Source organism: Gobius niger, assembly GCF_951799975.1.
Source record: "Gobius niger genome assembly, chromosome: 13".
Classification (NCBI taxonomy): Eukaryota; Metazoa; Chordata; class Actinopteri; order Gobiiformes; family Gobiidae; genus Gobius; species Gobius niger.
The window spans coordinates 20348008-20369096 of NC_136864.1; the positions used below are offsets into that span (position 1 = coordinate 20348008).

At 42.8% G+C, this 21089-nt stretch overlaps 1 protein-coding gene across 1 annotated transcript in view; it reads right to left on the minus strand.

Moving 5' to 3' along the window:
• The window catches only part of gpc1b (glypican 1b), a 54333-nt gene that overhangs the window by 27145 nt on the left and 6099 nt on the right, over positions 1-21089 (minus strand). The gene's annotated exons all lie outside the window — the stretch shown is intronic.

The following is a 21089-nucleotide window of genomic DNA, read 5'->3' on the forward strand; positions in this document are numbered from 1 at the left end:
AATCATAAAAAAAAGTTGATGGGACTAACCCTCACCATAACCGAGCACATTTTCTCCAGTTTAACCCAAGTCTAAAAGCTTCTCGACTGGAGCTTGCAGCCTGTAGGCCTGGGTAACGCTTCATTTGAAAGCTAAGGCCTACAAAACTCTAAGCTTCTTCCTTGTTTGTGTTATCATGTCTTAGTTGTCTTGTTGCAGGTCTTTTTAATCATTTTTGCTGCATTACGTTGTTTTCTTTTTTTTAATGTACATTTAATGTAATGTAGTTAATGTGATCAAGCCACAAAAATGTGACCAAAACATGTCAAAAGAGCAACAAGAACCGGTTGAAAAGGCATCCAAAAAAGACGAAACCATGACAATCATAATGAGGAAGAAGCTTAGATTAGTTTCTGTAGGTCTTAGCTTTCAAATGAGGCGCTACACTGGCCTGTAGGCTGTAAGCTCGAGAAGCTTTTAGTTTTGAAAATGAGAAAATGAGTGCGGGTCAGTAAACTTCCCCTGCAGGAGACACTAGAGGTCAATTCTAAAAAAAAAAAAAAAAAAATCCACTTCATTTTCCAAACTGCTGATGCTGACTGAGTTTGGTGAACACAAACAGATGCAGATAAATAATTGAGCACTCTCCCCTGTATCATTACTATGCAGCTGCTGAACCCGGAGGGTAGACACGCGCCGTTATTGACACTATCGATCCAGCTGTCCCTTCCCCTCAACAAGACACACATTTATTTACTGTAGCGCAGGCCTGAGTTAATCACCGCCTGTGTGCCGACCTGTCGATGGTTCCATTCTGCCCGAACAGTGTGCATATACATTCTGCTGATCGAGTGTCAAAGTTTTCTCCAACTGTCCTCCAAGTGTCAAGTATTGGGCAACTTCGAAGGGCTGTAATTTAAGGTAATTTTCCACTTCAACAAAACTCAGGGGGAGGTCAACAAGCGGTTCAGAAAAATAACAATTAACGTCTGTGCATATGGTGGTTGACCGGGACGAGCCCGATGGTCCAATTATGCAAAATGTATTGACCCTAAACAATAGGAGGATAAAGGTTTTCATTTCATATCACAATCAGCCATAACACTGCTATGACTAACAGGAGAAGAAGTACTTTTATTTGTTTTATTTCATGTGGGAAGCCGCTGATATGTAAGTGAAAACAAATGTGTAAAAGCGGGAAGTCTAGCATACACATATCTATTTTTCGGACTATAAGTCGCTCCGGAGTAAAAGTTACACCAGGCAAAAAGTGCATAATGAAGAAGAAGAAAAAAAAAAAAAAAAGTCGTTCCAGAGTATAAGTCACTCCGGAGTATAAGTCTCACCAGCCAAACAATGCATAATGAAGAGGAGAAAAACATATATATAAGTCACAGTGGAGTATAAGTCGCTCTGGAGTATAAGTAACACCAGCCAAAACATGCATAATGACGAAGAAAAAAACATATAAGTCGCACCAGCCATGGCAACTACCTGGGCACCGTTTACAAGCCTCTTCCAAGCTCTCATTTGCAAACTTGTTCCTTTAGCTGTGGCTCTAGCTTTTAGCGTTTAGCTTTTTTTTGTTTTCCTCATTGCAGTAAGAGTAACCACCGCTTTTCGCCAGTCCGTCACAAGTTTCTCACCCACTCCAAACTTTCTTTCTGCTGCTCGATTACCGTTTTTTTTAAATCTTCTGTAGTATAGGAGTAGCAGATTCTGGTACACAAGCCTGGAGGGCCCTCTAGCGGCTGTCAGTGTGAAAATAACAACCATCTGAAATTATATATCGCACAGCATAAGTCGCACAACCAGCCAAACTATGAAAAAAAAGGGCGACTTACAGTCCGGAATATACAGTATAAGAAAAATACCAAATTAGAACTTGTTTAATCAATTTGAACCTGGTTGGACACTGTGTAAAAGACTTTCATCACCAACATATTGTTATCCCAATACCCAGATTTATTGCATATTTTCTAATTCTGCTAACATTGCCCAGCTCAGAAATAGAGCAAGAACAAGGCAGAATTTTGAGTGGATGATTGATGGATGAATAGTGTGCAGTTCTATCAGGGTCAGCAGCAATCTGTCAGCCCACGGGACAGCCATTAAAAAGCCCAGGCTGCCAGAGGAGGTGTATGGGCTTTATGTGTGCACAGGTATACGCGGGCTGCTGGCCATTTTCTCATCTGCAATCTGCCACTGCCGCTGCCGTTTGAAGGACAGGTGAGAGCGCTGTGCGGGTCACGCAGTGGGAGGCAGGAAGCCCGGCACAACCAGTATTTCAATGTTGATGAGAAATCCAATAATGCCTATTGATGCCATTGAGCTAAATAAATATAGACTTGTAAATCTATTTTGATGGATAATAGGCTGTCAAACCAGCAGGCCATGTTCACACTTTTGGTTCACTGTTGTATATGATTTGAGGGCATTAAAACAATCATGAAAACCACAGCACTTTTGTGTCACAAGTAAAGAATCTCCAGTGCATCTTTTGAGAGATAATTATATATTATTACACATGTCAGAGAGCAAATACCTGTTGAAGTATTCTAAAAATGTGAAAAATACGTTTAATTCCTTCGAACTCAATTAGGTCAGTGATGTACAACACTGGCTTTTGTAGAAAATGGTGCTTTACTTCTGGCCACAATTGGGAGGTCCGGCCTTTGGTGTTTTGGCGTTGAAGAAAACTGGCCTTCCACCAAGCAAACTACCCGCGTGATATATTTACAGCAGTGGACACATCCCATTTCGCAGACATGTTTTTGATTATAACTTAAACCTGCCCATTACAGCTTTATTTTCGCCATTTACCAATTTCCACTCCGCTACTTCCATTTCCTCACTTTACTGTCCCTGAAGTCTGGGAACCCTGTGGAATGCATGACCGACTCGCAAATGTGTCCACAATAGCAATAATGTCTGATACAGATCACACTTTGTCCTCGAGACGGAGAGAGGTGAACTGTTGCTTTGGAAGTGATTGCGCAGCGTGGGTTAAATATACTGTATAAACTCTCTGCATGACAGTCTAGTGAAAAATCAAGGTCTTTATGCTCTAACAGTGGGTATTCTGAGCTAATCAACCACCTTCAGGGTCCAATCAATTCAAACATACTAACCCAAATCTATTATTTTATTTTTAGTGACTGGATAGCTAAAATGGTAAGCAATTCCATAACCATAAGCTTATCAGCGTTCTCCAGGGAGGGAGGCTCGTATTTAAGCGCCAATCTGGAAGGGCACAGTAAGGTCGCGGGCGTGCTGTGATAAAGAGAGAGGAGAGTGACATTCAGATGCTCGAGACAGTGGGGAATCTGAGACATGGCAGGAAATCAGCAATCAGACAAAGCCACCACCGTGACTGCATCCTACGGAGAATGCCAACTCACTTCTTAGGAGTTTACCGTAGTGTTGAAAATAGTGGGGGCTCTTGAATGTTTAAAGACAATTAAAGCAAATATTATTGCAGCCTTTCCTTCCCTAATACTATAATGTTTCCTTTGCTAATGGCTTCCTCAGAGTAAATGCTCAGACGAACAAAGTATTAAGAGGCAAACACAGTCTATAGACAATCAACTAGTTCAGGACAGCCTCTCTAATTCTGAGTCTAACACAGTTAATGCTTTCGGTGCTTATGTGTTCTTAAAAAGTTATTTCTTAGAACACATTTTTCTTTGTCAACAACTCCAATATGCATGTGAAAGAAATGTGTGAAGGAATTCAGAGATAGTGACTGTTGATTGTATAATGCTCAACCTGAGAATGCAATAGGTCTGCAGCAGAGCATTTATTAGGGACAGTCCTTGTGACCCCCTGGTCCCTTTTCAGTCACAGGAAGCCCCCTGCCCCTTCTACCCATGTTCACATTGATAAACAACAACAGTGAAGTGGCTCAATAAAATTGGCGCAGTGCGTGAAACCTACTGCTCCGACGCTAGCAAAACAAACTTTCAGCAAGTCGTCCCGAAAGGCAGCAAAATTGTACTATGGAAAATTCATAATGAAGCAAGAAATACAGCGTGCAATGAGCAGGCTTTGAGAGTTACTGCTTCTGTTTATGATACATAGAGCAAAGAGGAGCTCTACACATCCAAGATGAAAGAGGGAGAGTCTAACTTACTTTATAATCAGCAAGTGGATTGTGTGTTTCACAAAAGTATTGTAAGATAATTGGAAAATGCAGTGATGCACATGTTCTTGCTTTAAACTATATACTTTTACCACATCATCAAGGCTGTCATGGTCTGACTAGAAAGTTCTTGCCCCAGAGCAGGGCCTGAAAGATGGCCCAGCCTCAGTAAGCTCCTGTCAGAAAGTGCATCAAAAGGAGCCTTGTACTAGAACAGCTACAAGAACGACAAAAGGCCCCTGCAGTGTGAAAATGCCCTGTGGCACTGCAAGCATGATAAATAAAATGGGCCAAAGGACATGTCTAAATTAAGATTTTTGCAATAAAGAAGAAGAAGAAGAAGAAGATCTTTATTTCTATAGCGCCTTTCACAGACATGGTCACAAAGCGCTTAAAAAAACAGAAACAATGATTGTGCTTTCTCGGAGAATTAAACAAACAATAACTCTTGGACATATGGCAAAACTTCAGGCTCCTTTCTCCAGAGCGTTTGAAGAAATGTCACGACCATCGAGTCAAAGAGCTGATTGCGCTTGTAATGATTGTTGTTGCATAACAGCTTTAACTGCTGTGTGTTGACCATGATCCAAGAGTCCTTTGTGTGTGATTTTGCATGTACATGCACACATTCTCCAGGATTTAAGAGATTAGCAGCCTAATCCAGTCACTAGTGAAAAGTCATACATGTGTGTCCACAGCTCCGTGGATTATCGCCAATTCCAAAGAAAACAGCCGTGGAGCGGCAGGAATCACACACACGCCCTCTCACTCCAACACTGGATTGGGCTGTGCACATCAATACAACAGGTCAGCTCCACAACAGTACTGTTGCACATAGTAACTGTTGCACATAGTAACTGGACAAATGGCTACAGACTGGATTTGGAGCAGTGCGTGCCTGCTCTACGCATGTTGTGTTAACTTTACCACACACGGAACAGCATGCAGGGACAACACACAGGGCAGCCAAGCTTTAACCCAGACCCTAAACACCGCCATGCGGAAATGTGAGCCCACACCAAAGTCACAGAAATAGATGCACAGAGCCAGACGAGGTGGCGGCCACACAACACATTCATAACACAGCACAACTGAGGCCAGGGTGATCTGTAGCCTGGCCTTTCCAGCCCACACCCGACCACAGGGTACAGCTGATTCTTTATGCAGGTGACACCGACGCCAAGGAGTAGCTGATGAACACAAGAAACTCCCAAAGCTCGAGAAGTAGTAGTTGTTGTTGTTTTTCAGCACTAATTCAATTTGCAGTTTATTATAGTGTAGTACAGTAAAACAAACGCTCATACACAATGAGCAATAAAACCCATGAGCAGGAATCAGAGAGACCCTAAATATCAGCATAACTTTCAGTTTAATACAAAATTTGTCTCCAAAAATAAGGTATAAGATAAGGTAATTTTTTTGTAGATGAAGACTTACAAGCCCATCATCGAAGAACTGTTTTCAATACTGATAATGGCCTATTGTTACATTTTGCTCGGGCTGCAGAGTAGTTTACAATTTATTCTTCCAAAGTCTCCAAACACTCCAAATAATGAGCTGCAACTGTCGATTAAAAAGCCCCATGCTAATAATTGAGAGTAACAACAGATATAATCAAGATTTGATTAGAATAAGATACATTGCACAGTTCTAACTTCTGCTCCTTTGAAACAAGCCTGCTGCTTCTGGCCGCAATTAATTCGCCATCCCCTGTTAGTGGGTCACAAGTGTTGCAAACAAAATAGGACAAGATTTAAAAGCAGATACGGTAATTGCTCCGAGAACCACTAACAGGAACAAAATGTACAAATTTGCACATTCGCCCAAACCAATTGACATGCACTTCTTCAGTCCAGCAGGGACTCGTGCACATAATCTGTTGAAAAAGCTTACAATAACATCTATCCAACTTTTATAACCACTCTCGCTCGAGGCGGAGGAAATTAATAAAATCATTGTGCATCATATCTGTGTTTCTCTGATGGTTTATCTCATCTCCTGTGGCAACAGATGTGCGCCAGATGCCGGCCCATTTCGCTCTCAAAACAACCGTGATAGTGTCATTGTTTACTCATCGGACTGAATCAGAGAAGGCCATTTCGATTTTGACAAATTTATGGAACTGAAAATGTTAGTGGGCTTAACCAAACAACTAGAGCATGAACTTTACTTTTTAGCAGATTCAGTTTAGTGGAAATAAATGTGTTATGAGAACCCCGCGACATTGAGCAACACTGTGCTTTCAGGGACACAGAATGCAAGGGATGTGATGGATTACAACAGGTTTTTATAATTAATTTGTTGTAGCTCGAGATGCGTGCTTGACTGCCCCTTGTGATACGACGGCTATTCACACTCACAGATCTATATAGCAGTATTTTTTGCCTCTGCTTTTCACAGAAGCCTGTGCAATTCTTAGAGGCAAGAGAGCTGTCCTATTCACTTAGCAGGTACGGTGTGCGGCTGTCACTTAAGTTCAAGTTCGAGCCACATCTGGGATGCTCGAATCTATTCTAGGCACAGAATTATTTCACAACATTAAATAATCACCTGTCCTTGGGCAAATGTGCCATTCATTTCACATTATGTTTGTTTATTCGGACATTTAAAGCAGTACTAAGTAACTTGTTTACCATAATAAATCCCTGTGGGGTAATACAAGTGTTGATGGGATGATTGGGGGGTCTCTCATCTTCCCCTGGTGTCTGTGGCCAGAACACCACACCCGGCGCACCAATACACACTAATGGAATCACGAAGAAGAGGCTAACAGGCTAACAGGTAATGCTAACTGCGGGCTAGCGCCAATTAAACAGTAAGTTTTAGTGAAAAAAACAATCTCCATTGTGTAATTGGATGTAAAATGTCCCTCTCTCCCTTTGTCTTTTCTCTCAGCGTAGTATTTACTCTCACGGACAATTAATGAGTAAAAAAACGTAACATGCTACGACACCTGCAGTGGCGCTTATAGGCCTCTAGGGGCATGAGTTACTTAGTAATGCTTTAAAGGCAGCAGCATACTGTATGTGGAATAGGCACTTTCTGTTTCTAAGTTTGTTGTTTACTGGTTTCGAACACAAGATCTGGAAACCCAAAGCACAGGGCTGTGCAGGCTTCACCGAAATAAACAACTTTTACTTTTTGATTTCTGTCAATCTGATAAAATATGAATCCAAATCTTTCCATACACCATTTTTTATGCATAGTTAGCCTTTAGGTCTTGGCCCATTGATAAATATCTACAATCAGATTCAAATAGAGCAACTTCCAGGCCAAACGACAGGCCTAAACTTGTGTCCGTGTCAGTGTGCGTTGACTTACAGATGGGATGTGAATGGGTTCAAAATGAGTGAGATGTGAAGTTGAAAAAGTAATCCCACTGAAGTTGGAAAAAAGTACACAGAGACAAGCAAGAGGACAGGGCTCTGAATAAAGGCGCAGAATGACCTCATTTCGGTGTCTGGGGGAATGCGTTGTGGCCTGTATGTTGATGATGCAGCAGAGGTCTGACAGAAAACTTCAGCATGCAACATCTAATAATACACCTGTTGTTTTAAGCTTAGGCACAGGAACTCTTTCATTCCATACCGAGTTTTGAGGCCAGGCAGGTCCTTAGACTTAGCACTGCAAGATGTTACAAGGAATTAAAAAAATGACTGGTTTTGCCAAAAGTAATGAATAGACATGGTGACATGGAAGAAGTTATAAGTTAAAGACAGCAATGATTGGCATGTCTTTGTTTGTGTTATTATTGCACAAACATTTAAGAATAAAAATCTCCACATCACCACCACATGCAGCATATTGTATGAATATTATGGGCTCAACCGACTGGGTCTCGCTTCACGTATCCACAGCCTGGTGTTATGACGGCACTGTATCTGCTGTAAGCCTTTTCTTTGTGGCAGCTCTGTCCGCTTCAGCTGCAGAACAAACACAGTGCCGAGAGTGTGACAGGGAGAGGATGACCTGCCGCTGCCACAGCCTGTCAGAACTACAAGAGCCGGGACACTTCCAGCCCTGCCTGAGTCACACATAGGCACAGAGGCACACACACAGATGCAGGGGGATTCTTGAAGTGTGGGGGGGAAATGGCAAATAGGTACTAAACAGCAAATCAAACATAAATGCGCTGATTTCCTGCACTGATCAAAGCAAGCTCCCCAATTTGTTTCTGAAGAAAAAACTATAGAGCCACAACCACAGAATATAATGATTATAAAGTTGAAAAAAGAAAGAAAGAGAAGAAACCCTAAAAGATTAAAGCAGCGATTTAATGTGCTCACATGACTCACTCGAGCAAATCTAGCGTCCACACAACAGTTCATCGAAAGGGGAAAGAATTGAAATACAAGCGTCGTATAAAAGTGAAAGTCTTTCTAAAGGCAAGCCCGCGGTTTACTTATTTAATCCACATCTTTACACTCCACTGTCGCGTTGTAAGGAAGTGCTTTACCAAAAGACATCAATCAACATTGGCAAATCCACAAGTACACACCCAAAACCTCTCCCGGTGCAACAGTTTTCAAAGACAGTGCAAGGCTGTCAAAATCCACCACGGGCTTAACTTTATCCTTGGCGGTAATAAGTCAGAAATGTGAGATAATCTGATGGAGGACGGATCCATAGAAAGGGACAAAACAACGTTGGCCGTCTTGACATCAAAGGGTTTTCAGTCCTCACTCTCTCCCTTCCTTTGCCTCTAGCTGGGAATGTGTCCAGGGACTCGGCTTCCAGAGAGCAGATCTTTACTTGCCGCGATCCTCAAATGATTTATTTATGATTAGACAACAATCCGTACCTCGCAGGGGTTTTTGATTATTCAATGCCACTTGTTTGGGGCAATAAATCTCTCTAAGTGGCATCATCAGTCGCCAGCCTTGTATATTCGAATTACTTTGGCGCTATGTTGTTAAGTCTGCCTGTTTGCGGGAGCTGCGCGGGACAATGCGGCGTGTGTGCGCGGCCGACAATCAGTAGCATTATGACGCTCGGAGATTGTTCTTAGGCCCGTAACCAGTGACTCATGGTGAGTGAGACTGCTTGACATGGGAACTTGGTGCTGTACACAAGGAAAGCCCTGTTTTTTTGGCGACGCAAGTGTTCGTGCCAAAGTGTCTATTTTGAAGTCAGGTCAGGACAGGCTAGCACTTCAGGCCCCTCTGAGTCACAGTGAGTCAATGAGAACAGGCTTGACAACAGACAGACACAAAGCCAGGCGAACTGTGTCAAAGAAGCAAGACTTTCTGCAAGCAAAAGATCACGTAGTGGACAGTTAGGCAGGTCATGAGGATTTACCTCTAAGCTAAGATTCACTGCACAAGCTCTGGTGGAATCTGAACGATCCAGGGATTTTTACACAGCACTCAGGTGTTATTTTAGGGCATAACACCTACTTCTTTATGTTTAAGGTGACGCACAGGTGAAAATACGTACTGGTCATCTTCAGCCCTCGAATGCAATACAATTTAATGACGGCTCAACTTTCAAGGTAGGAAAGTCTGGCTGACTGTTTTGCACCAGCCCATAACCCAGAACATTCCAATCTCCTGTTGTGATTATTGTTGGTTGCATCTTGCGTCATCTAACATGAAGGTATCTGGTATCCTTTTTCGTGAAGGTCAGGATGACAGAACCAAAAAATAACAAAATACTAAGAGATCTCAACTGTGTTGTTACCATTCTACGACAGGTTGCACAAAGCCGAATATGCCAAAATAGATCAATTTAAAATTCAGGCCAGCACCATTGCCCTTTCTAGGCCACCATCCTGGATGATGCAAGTCAGCGTGGGCTTCATTTAAAAAAGTACAAGGACAACCATAACCTCCCTCTTTGGCCATATATAAGCATGCAGTTTGAAAGAGAATGAGTCAGCTGACAACCGTGGAGATGAGAGAGAATTACAAAGTCATAAAACATATTCACTTAAATCACATGTACAATTGGCATCTGGCTCCAGTGCCTGCATTAATATGGTATGTTTAAAGTGTTACGTTATACTAATAGTTACTTTGATTTAATTTGATTTATGATCTGTATTTAGAGGCAGCCGAAACATTTAACTGTAATTTACTGTTCGCTGTGTCTCCCGAGGGCACGCTTTATTGTGCAACTTGTAGAGCCAGAGTGTGTGGAGATGTACTGCAAGTACCAAGTGTAAAAATGCTTTTGATAAAACTGGTTTGTATTGACGACAATCTCTACATGAGGTCGAGACTAATTTCGTGCAAGAATGACCAGTGAAATCGATGAAATTGTATGCTATAGGGACAGCACAGATGAAGATACATTGGGCTGTTTTGGAATAAAGTCGGATGTGCGCCGATTGCTGAAAGAAAATGATCTGGATCTCTACAGAAGAGGAGGAAATACTGCACAGTTGCTACCAAACAGGAGGTCTGGAGAAAAAAATTACCATTGCTTGAGGGCCTGTCATCTGGAAATTATTAATATAGCCTTAGCATAGCATGGTATAATAACGAATAATTAATCTTCGACCACACTATAAGGAGCTAACTTCACATTAACATTTGAGGGCACAAGGACTATGAAATGTTCAAAAGCTGAGCATCAAATTTGTTGGTGTGAGTAAAAAAGAAAAGCAAGGGTTTTGCCACTGAGAAATTGAAAATGGGAATCTCATGTTTCTCAAATACACTTGAGTGAATATGACAGTGCCACCATCAACACTTGCACATTGGGCCAGATAGAGCCGACCTTCTTGGAACTGAGCAGATTTATCCTCGACAAGTTCAGAGCGCATCATTTAATCTCTGTCAAAAAGCCGGATAAAAACAGCAACATAAAAAAAGGATTTAGCGCATTCCATCGCTGATGCCAAAACTCGAAACACTTGGTCATGGTTTTGCCTTTGTTAATACAAGTGTGAGGCTTGACTGATCACACAACATCCAGCACAGTAATTAATGGCAAGAGAATAATAGAAACGCTCAATGGAGAGACAGAGGAAAAATGTGGTGTTCGAGATTTGCATTTAGTGTGTTATAGGAAAAAGTGCTTTGCGTCCAAAAAGACAGAAGCCCAAGTTATCCATTTATCCAAGCCATTTTGTGATGCTTAACAACTGGGTTTGCTGATCTTATCCTCATTGTTGAATGATCACAACACTTTGGGCCATACGCTGCCAAATGTTTTTGAACATGTGGGAATTTTCACTGTTTTAATTGCTCATCACAGGTCACAAAATGTGAAATGATTTAGGCAAGGCAATTGTAATGGATTCTGTCTCCATTGGGGTCTTACTATGTTGAAAATATGCTAACCTAGTAGCTAATTGAGTTGCCTTAAATTCAGGTTCTGTTGCTATTACTTGCATTAGTAACATTACCCAATATGGCAAGCAGTTGGGAAGATTTTTGTCACATGACTCACAAAAAAACTGCCTGGTATGGGAATTGTGACACATAGCATAGCCCGTTAGGCCTGGTGAACATTGGCGTATTGCCCATTTGGGAGTTGCTTTATTAGAGCCCTCTGACAGGTAAATGCACCCAATGTGTAGAGGTATGTTTGTGTCTTTCTGGCTTTTCTGTCTAATCCGCCTTCAGCCCAAGTCTGAAAGAGAGCTTTTCAGAGATTCTTCTGCGGAAAAAAGGGCCTAAATGCTTGTCAAAAGTGCACTTCTGAACTTAGACATCAAGCTATTTTATAGCCACCGTTCCGTCTGATGCAACTGTTCTTTTCAGGCTTCAACGGCTTGCTGACTTATCGCTTTAAATGCCTTCACTTCATCCAAACGGACTTCAGAGTTTGACAGCATTTTATAGATCGCATAGAGATTTTGATTTAATTTAACAAGAAATTAAGAGAATTTTTCAAGTTGGACTCACAGCGTGACGGGGCAAATAAGTGACGACAGGTTATCTAATGTTCTCTTCCAAACAGAAAGTCTCATGGATCAAAATAAAGAGAAACATTTACCAATTACTGATGACATTAAATCAAGCAAGTTAATCCTTTCGTGGGTTTGACAAAACAGTTCCAACTTCCAAGTCTCTCTCTCAAGTACTAAAAATCTGTCTCGACGTGCTGAAATTCAACAAACTTCTCCACTGTCCTCCCTCACTGGAAATAGTCATTACACAGTGCTGGCCTGTGCTGAAAGGCTAGATGGTTATCCCCCCAGAGCAGATGAAGGCAGAGGACAAGGCAGCGGCGGGGGCGTTGTTGGAGGGCCGCACTGGGAGACAGATAGGCCAGTGGCTTCTGCTGAAAGGCTAGATGGTTATCCCCCTGACCACAGAGGAGAGGACGGGCAGGATTTATGGCCAAGGGCAGCCGAAAGGGAGAGTGACACACAGGGAGAGAATAAGACGCCACTTCTACTTCTGTGCAGTTATCTGCCCTCCTCGCTGCAACCGTGTGAGACTTATCTGCAGCCATATGACACCATCTAAGGGCCGACATGACTGGACAAAGACAGGGCTCGCTGTACACGGGTGCGCTGGCATCTTACCGGCACGGACCAGGACAGTGGAGAACAAGGGGAGTCTTCTCAGTGACTGCGTGTGATAATGTTTTGACCTCTTGTGTTGCAAGAATGAAAAGTGAGGGGTCAGATTTTCCGTCACTCAACCTCCACCTGCTGATGTAATGAGGGTGTGTTGCAGGGTGTTATTGCATGCTACTAATACCGTCCTATAGCTGTTTTTCCAGACAAAGCATTGTGTAAGACCTTTAAAACCACTTCTCGTTTGTTTAACAGTGTTTACTTCCAACCGTGCTGTGAAAACAGACCTGCGCAGCAACTGTTCCCAATCAACCTGCTCGACAGATTTCAAAATAGATTGGCGTTTAGACCTTTATTATTTCCTCGCACATGTACAGAGCTCAAATTGGGATTGCTTTGAGTCAGAACCACCTACAAAGATCGCCTTTGTGTGGCCCAGCTGGTGGCCTCGCCCACGTTGGTCGCACCGGGCTGAGAGCAGCGCCACAACATCAGTCAGTCCACAAAAGAGCACTTTAATTAACTTCAAATCTGTCAGCTACCACCGAGCCGCGCCAATGCATGTCAGAGCCGGACGTATTTGATCTTTAAAGATTTTTATCCGGAAAAATTCCAGGGGGAAAGAGCGAGACAAAAAGTTGGTGGAACTGTTTCTAAAAAGAACACAACTATTATCCCTTCTGCAAACCATGTGTTTCCATTGCGCACCTATTTTGATTCCGAAACCCTGACAATGCAACACCTCCAGGCTTTGAACTGAGAGGCTGTGGATTGTAAGTATGGCTCAAATATTATTGTGAAACTAAAAATAGGCTCCTAAAATGAGGCTGGGGAGATTTGACAATAGACTGAAAGACGGTGAATTAAATCTTCGCAGGCGCCTCGGAGAAAAGCAGAAGAGCTGACAGTGTTATTAAGGCCCCTGTCTGCAGACGGGCCAGCGCAGGCTCTTTGCACACTACAATAATAACTGGAGGGAGTGACCAGTTAACGGAGGGCAGACGTCTGTATCTCTATACTCCACTGAGGCCTTTACGGGGGCCGCGGGCTGCTGACTACAAGGACAGGCGGCTTATAAAACACACTGTCTCGCGCTAACACACTTACACTCCCTTCATAGGCACAGCAAAAAGCACCTTGAGGAACGATAAAACCCCCCAAACCAGGACAGATTCTGTTTGCTAAACAAGACACTATCACTGACAGAACAGACGTCCCCATCAAGGACAGGCAGAGGCACTTACATCCCCACATTCCTTTGTAAATCCTCATTAAACGCTTTCTGCTGCTCCATAAAAACAATATGATTTCGAATGGACTCTGTGAACAGTTTAAGGAACACTTATCCACTGGCGCGCTGCTGTTATTGGAGCGAAATGAGCAGGAGGCTGGATTTCCGCGGATGTTGTGAACATGCTGTTTATGGAGCATTCCCAAGGTCCTCCATTAGAGCAGATAGAGGTCTCACACAGGAGCACAGCGAGGGCCAGAGATGAGCCACAGTTCCCTGGACTTTTTATTACCAGAGTTATTCGGAGAAGGGACTTTTTGGAGAATGCTGATAGTGAAAGGAACTTGATTCTAAAGGAAGACAGTTTTCTGACTAATAAAACACATAATGACAAGAGATTGTGTACAAGTCACATCCTTTAAACCATGAACATTCTGTTTCATCTCAGCATAGACTTCTGAGACAGTAGCCTCAATGCATATTTTGACACTTTTAGTGGGAACAGCTACAAGGAGCAGATAGTTCCAAAACTGAATTTAGGCTAAACCATTCTCTCTTATGTCAGAAAGACGACTCAGTGTTGTGTTGTCAGCGAGGCTTGTTGGTAAACAACAGCATGGTTACACAAGAGCGTGTCCCCTTTGGGAGAAGTGGCTTGTGTGACCTATCTGTCATTGTGAGCATGTTTATAAATTAGATCCCCATCCACAGCATCCAGCACTCACTCTTTGCAGCACTTTAGTAGTGCAATAAGTAGACATGTAAATAAATGTATAAAACAGAAACATTACAATCCAACCACAGCATCACAAAAGACATTGAGCAATCTCCCTGTCAATCAATCAGTTCAATAAGAACTCCTTTAGTTGAGAAAAGGCTGTACTCTAGAATTGAAGCAAAACTTTTAAAAAAAAAAGTACAAAAAAGCCAAGCAGGACTAATGGCAAAGTCACACTAATGAAAAGAGTGAACTCCATAGAAGCGTACTGAGCGTAGTGTCAGACTGTGTAGATGAGAGCAAACAAAAATGAACCAAAACACAATACATCCACCGGGCGTTCAGCATTTGGATTTCACTGTTTGAGAATGATTTTAGTGCAACAATCCGGTCTACATTTAAAGCAATTAGCAGCACAGCTCCTTGACTGCCCTTTATTTTAATAACAGACCTCTGTGTGGTGCAAATAAAATGACAATAAAACCGCATTGTGGAGTGGGGACTGTGAGAGCTGTATTAATTGTAGGGATATGGTGCATTAGGCCCGTGTTCTTCTGAGAAACACAGATAGCTATTTGCAAAATGGTTGTTGTGGGAGGAGTGGAGCGGTCCTTTTATCCAGTGCAATTCAGTTTGGAAAGAGTCACCAAAATAAATAATAACTGAAGGGGAGGGAAGAATGTGTTTCAGACAAATGTAATGGAAATGTAAAAAGCAAAATCCGTTGCAGCGAAGGACAGAATATTTCATGTTTGACACAAAAGAAATGTTTAGATGCTTGAAATGTGAATTTAATTATATCACTTCTTTTTTGGTCAATACCAAGATTCTGTTTAAAATAAACACAAGTCAACCATCTGCATCACCATGGGCACTGACGTGTGATAATAATAGTACTACAGTCCACTTATAGAATGAGGGTGATGCTTTCCTGCAAGTGTCAAATCTTTGTATTGAACAACACAGTCAGCATTTAGGATGACATCCCTGAAACAAACAAATACTGTACAAACTAATCATATTTTTATTTAATTATGAGGCTCACGTTTGGGGCCTGATATTGACTAAAGGCTTAGTATTTCACCTCACGCCTGGACCGCCAAATTCATCCATAATTCAACAACCTGTGATTTACCTTTTTAGTATCTCTCCCACAAGGGGACACAAAGTTTACTGGGCTTTGATGAGTTTGAAAGTTGAGAGTTATCCTTGTGTACTTTAGGTGTCTGGCCAGTACCCGGGGCCTGGTCATTCATCAGTGGCCATCAAATGAGAAAAGCGGAGTCATCTATTCTGAGCCCCCCGGCTTCCAACAGGATTTGTGATTCAATTTGACTGACTGATGTGAAGGCCTGGGGCGGCAGAGTACATGCTCTGGTAAGGGACAAACTTTAACTGGAGCGAAGAAAACAGACTAACAAGGCTGACTGTATATGAGAAGCAGGACTTACTACAAGAAAATCACAGGGTCACGAGGAGGAGGTGATATTTAGGGTCAAAATTAAATACAGTAAATGTGTAAATGATCAGCATATGCACCTGCACTGACTCCATTTGACATTTTATCAGAACCACAACAAAAAGTAGCCATTTCAGTCTGAGCTGAAGTCTGAAAACAACCATGCTACTCTGAAGCTCTCTCACGAACCAAGACACTCCTTGCCAAAGCTAATACCACTAAAAGTGAGGTCTGCATACAATGTCCCTTTCTGTATCTCCTCTGAGCATGGAGTATGAAAGATTCAAATAGGAGGAAGCTTTTAGTTCAAAAAGCGTCAGCCTCTAAGACAGTGCACTTAACACAAAATATAGAACAAAGGCCCAGGACGACGGATGAAAAACATGGGAATACATTCACTTTCCAATCAGTGCATGGAAGCTAAAAGGTCGAGCACAAAAACAAGGTCGAGGTAGAGAGCATCGCTGGTAAAAGCTTTTTGTCTTACTCTGCGGCCCACAGTCCAGCCTTTTCAGAGGGACTTCAACCATTACAGCCGTTCAAATGGAATTAAAAAATAATGTGTGATTGACAATGTGCTACCACCATAACCTCCCCCCCTTCCCCTCATAATTAGCTTGTTTTTGCTCACCTACACTGCCGAAATAACAGCCCATGAATGATTCAAAAGCGATATGTAAAACTGTGCGAGGGCAATGTATGAGACAGTTCAAAATCACCCACACACACACACACACACACACACACACTCAGACAAAGGCAAGTGAACTGGGAGCCAAGCCTAAGTTGACAGAGTTCATTTGGAAGATGTAAAATATTTAGAAGATGACTCTGCGGGGAGGAAGGGAGAAAGGGAGGGGAGGAGAAGAGAAAGCCCCGTCAGAAATAGGGGGGGGGGAGACCGTATGTGGTGGTGGTGGTGCGACTGCGCTGGCCCTCGGTTCTGTGGGGAGAAATGCCGAGCTAAATAAGTCATTGTCGTTTCAAGTTCATTAGCTCGCCGCGCACACCGGCCTCCTGGGAAGAAGAGGTGTGTTTGTACAGTGGAGTCGCCCTCCTGGACAGTCCGGTAATGGAGACGTATATTTGGAGTTGGTGGGAAAGAAAGGGTCAGCGAATACAACTCTACTGGAATCCTTTATGGGAAAATGTATTGTTTCTGTGACACAACAATGCAAAGAACAGAGATTGTGCTTATTTCACACCCAACTATTTATTTATCTGGTGTGCCATCCATTAAAATAAGGATGTGAAAACCGCATTAGGCTCGCCGCTGTTCTCAAAAAAGACTGGTCATTTTTTTGCGCCTCCACCTGCAGCCCCGACACTGTAAGCCGGTATACAGTAAATAGTCACGCTCGCTCATACTGCTGTGACACGCAGGGGCTTTTCCTCCACCACAAGCAACGCTTCGTGTCACACAAAACCAACCTCGCTATCTAATTACTGTGAAATGCGCTTAGAACGCACTAAACTAAACAGGGCAGAGTTGGTGAAAGTGGATAGTCTTGAAGGGGCGTTTGCAGTGCCCTCAAAACATGGGAAGCCACTGTCGCCCGAGCACCGGAAACTCGTAAAACATCTTCAAAAACCGAAGCGAAGGGGGAAGTTAGGAAAAGTGTTGGATCAAGTGTGAGAAAATGAATTCCCGCCGGAGCGCCTTTTGCGAGCTTGTTCAGAATTCTTTGCGGAATCCCTAAATCACATGTAATGGCAGGCCTTTTTAAAGAGGCACTTTTATGTGCGGCGTTTTGACAAAATATGGTCAAATGGATTGCACAAATGTCATTCACAGTCTGCTTTATCATTATACATGGAAAGGCAGCAGTTTTGCCTGAGAGAGTTTAGAACCTCCTCTGAGAGATCTGTGGGGGGGGGGAGAAGGAATAGAAAAGTGGGGAAATATTCACAGAAAGGGTCATATATTAATCCTGCAAACAGGCATTTAACGATCATGTGAACTTCTTAAAGCACTTCATGCACTATGCATCGCCTTGTCTTGTTGTCTGGGGTTCAAATCCCAATTCTGACAATTTGCTGAATACGTCTCCCGTTCTTCACGCAACACTGTCCAATCCAATAAAGCCTACAGACAAACAATGCATTTTTCTCAATTCAGTAGCTTAACAGATCCAGCTAAGTCAGTCAGGGGAGTGTGAGTGTGAAGAGAAAATGTTTGTCCACTAAGTTGAAAAGGTATAAATTGCCAAGTTTGAGTTCGAATGTGTCCAAATGATGGGATCAGCACTGCTTTTTCAGAAACAAGTGACGTAGGCTGACCCGGGTAGTTTTACCGACACGTGCCTTCGAGCCCTTCATACTGCACTGCTGGCTGATTGTGCATGATGCCGCATAATAGGTGGTCATAATGTTCTGCTCGACAGGCCGACAGTATGGAGTTCTAACATAGTGGCATCTGCTTTGGTCCATACCTCAGAGTCAAGGCTGTGTTTGGAAAAGATTAGGGAGACTGATGTTTACACCTCGGGGAAAAGGAGCGGAGAGGAGAGACAAAGCGTATATTCACAAACACCTGTGTGAAGGCCTCTCACTCGTGCACCAGCGCATTCAGCTTGACAAAAGCCCATTCTGTGTCAGTTTGCTGCAAAAGGGTGCGACCTGTAATGTTTTTAATAACCGCATGTGTGGAGAGGCCAAAGTAAAACAAAGCAGAAAAGTATTTATGGCTTATCAAAGAAAAGAGTTTTAGTATGAGCAATCTTTATTAAATCTAGATTGTGTTTACGAGGCTTCGACACCGGAGACACTTCACACATTCAACGGTAGCAGTGCACTGTCATATGTTCTTCCTGACACTACCTCTGTACATTTAGTACAAAACATAAAGGAGTGTGCTGGACGTGAGGCAAAATTTGTTTTATTATAATAACAAGTACTATAGACAGCACTTGAACATCATCACTACATACAGTATTACACACTAAGCTCATAAGCAACTGGCATTTACAAACAACACTAGCAGTAGTAGTGAGTGTCAAGGGATGTAAAAACAATGAAAAATTCCCACAAAAAACATTGACTGAAAATCGCAAAGCAGCATCTGTTGAACAAGAGACCACAGAAAGTTGGGAGGCAAACAACAGATGCTCCCACCCCCAGGAGAAGGTCAGTGCGACACGAGTAGACACTCTGCCAGGCCAAGCCAAACAAACGCGGGACAAATATGGTCGGTCCATGTGCAACTGATCTGACTTTTTAACATCAAGATTAAGCCATGACACCAAGATTACCCTAATTAATTGTGTCACTAGACCATGATTTGTTTTGGGTGAGTCACATCTCGTCATGTTTATGTGCCACTGTGATGGTCTTGTTGCTATAGGGATGCGTCCACAAGATCCCGAGGAGTTTCCCAACAAACAGCCACCCACAGCTGCGGACAGAGTGCGACGCCCAGTACAGCTCATCCGGCGTGTCTTTACTTAACTCAGCAGTGGGCACTATGGTTTGGGCGCGTGCCATCTGTTTGTGCTGCAGGGGGTGGAGGAGTCCCGGAGCAGCCTGTCAATTCCAATACCCACCTGGTCCGCTGCCGGAGGCTACGAGGCAGCCTCCAGCATGGATTTACATAGCTGATTCTCGCACATACATCAAACACGATGACAGTCAGTGGAATGGAAGTTATTAATGGCCCTCTCCTGAATAAAAGTCGCACAGAGGACATGCATCTGGGACGCACATAGTCAGCCAACAGCCGTGGAGATATAAGATGACACAGAGGAAACCACTGACTAACTGCACGAGGAAACACACAGGTCACACGGCACGGTGGCCTCGTGGGACAGAAATATGGTTCTCAATGTGTGTGTGTGCATCTGCTGTGCTTACCCATACATCCACATGGGAGAGTACGAGGAGTGAGGTACTTGACAAAACATATCAAACAGACTCATGATCTTAGTAACTATTTTTTAATCACCTGTAACGGTTTTGTTGGGTTTTATTTCATGAAACTGGACACCTTATATCAATGGTTTTCAAACTGTCTAACTTTACTTTGGTCTCGTCTGGGGGCGAGGCTACTCAGGGTCTTCAATATGACACTATTCTTTTCTTGGTTTAGACCTCTGATAAAGCTGAGCCATTTCAATTTAGTCCATTTATAGAGAACGGAGCTGAGGCACTCTGGATTTGCACACACAAAAAAAAGATTGTTTTTGCAAATTGCCTCAGCTCCTTCTCATTCTCTACAAAGATTTGCAAGTTTGTTTGCTACACCACTCGCATTTACTCTGCTACTACGGTGATCCAGTGAGGACTCTGCCTCTCCTCCTCTAGTTAGCCTATTAATAATTTTGTCCAGTCCTGATTTGGTCTTGATCTTGTGTCAGCTGAAGTACCAAATGTTGTATGAGGCGGCACTTAGTGTGAAAAGTTTGACAGCCTTATATGACTATGTTACATTTGACAAATAGCCTTGCAGTTAGTTTTCAACTATTATGAAGCAGCTTTTTCATACATGTATGCGCGATGATATGAAATTGAATCATGATCTAACCTTCCAGTATGAGGAAATCTTCCATTGCCTTTCCATGTAATACATAAATACAAATATACTTCACTCAGGAACCATGTATTCTTGACCTGTGATTGCTAAAACAAACCTTCTTCTACCCTCTGTAAGAATGTTAATTTGCTCTAGTCCGTCGCAAAAACACGAGGCGTACAGTTTTGCATACATTTGCTTCCTTCCCCTCCTGTCAAGATCCTGCAGAGTGAGATGCACCCTGTAGAGACAAAACGATACATCACAGCGCACAGATCAAATGCATGCCTTTGGATAAGCTGCCGAGCACATTTTTCATGCCTTCCCCAGATCTGGCAACGAAAGCAATTAAATATGGAAATGTACCACATGGTTTGGAAACATCTGAAGACATGCAGCTTCCTTTTGCGGGGTAATTTATATTTGTGTCTATTCTGGGTTCTTCCTGTATTGTTCCCATTTACTGCGATTGACCAAGGCGGACCCGGGGCATGGCCGGTTTCACAGAGCTGGCCTTTCCTCTCTCTCTCTCTCTGTTCATCAAACAAACTGTGGTCGGTTTCATGCTCTCTGGACTCCAT